Here is an 821-nt window from a genome sequence, read left to right as displayed (position 1 = left end):
AACATACAACGCCTAACTTCCCAAATGGTCACCCAACTGGTACTAGCCAGGCTCAACGTTGCTTAACTTTGGTGATCTGATGAGAACCTGTGTGTCAACGTGATTATGCCGTATAGTGTATGTATTGTGTGTGAGAAACTTAGTGTGTGTATGTGTGTGAGAAACATAGTGTGTGTATGTGTGTGAGTATCTTAGTGTGTGTATGTGTGTGAGAAAATTAGTGTGTATATGTGTGTGAGAAACATAGTGTGTGTATGTGTGTGTGAGTATCTTAGTGTGTGTATGTGTGTGCGAAACCTAGTATGATTGTGTGTGAGAAACAACTGATGAATTATTGTTAATTGTTCTTTTTTATAGCAGAATGCATATCTTCTACTATTATCTAAAATAAACGCAGTATGTGTATGTGTGTGAGAAACTTAGTGTGTGGGTTTGTGTCAGAAACTTTGTGTGTGTGTTTGTTTGTATAAAATTTATTGTGCGTATTTTGTTAAACACTTAGTGTGTGTATGTGTGTTAGAAATTTAGTGTGTGTCTGTGTGTATGAGAAACTTAGTATGTGTATTTATGTGAGAAACTTAGTGCGTATATGTGTGAGTAACTTAGTGTGTGTGTGTAGGTGTGTGTGTGAGAGAGACTTAGTGTGTTTAGGTGTGTCATAAACTTAGTGTGTGTATGTGTATTAGAAACATAGTGTGTGTATGTGTGTGGGAAACATTGTGAGTGTATGTGTGTGAGAAACATAAGGTGTGTATGTGTGTGAGAAAATTAGTGCGTGTGTGTTAAAAACATAATGTGCGTGTGTTAGAAACTTAGTGTGT

General features: G+C 36.5%; 1 pseudogene; it reads right to left on the bottom strand.

Annotated features, from left to right (window-relative positions):
• Positions 1–116, bottom strand: LOC145273517 (5S ribosomal RNA; annotated as a pseudogene).
• Positions 117–821: the final 705 nt, after the last annotated feature.

Source organism: Euprymna scolopes, chromosome 4 (assembly GCF_053919585.1).
Source record: "Euprymna scolopes isolate OS-2025 chromosome 4, ASM5391958v1, whole genome shotgun sequence".
In the NCBI taxonomy this organism is placed as follows: Eukaryota; Metazoa; Mollusca; class Cephalopoda; order Sepiida; family Sepiolidae; genus Euprymna; species Euprymna scolopes.
This window is presented reverse-complemented; position numbering and strand designations above follow the sequence as displayed.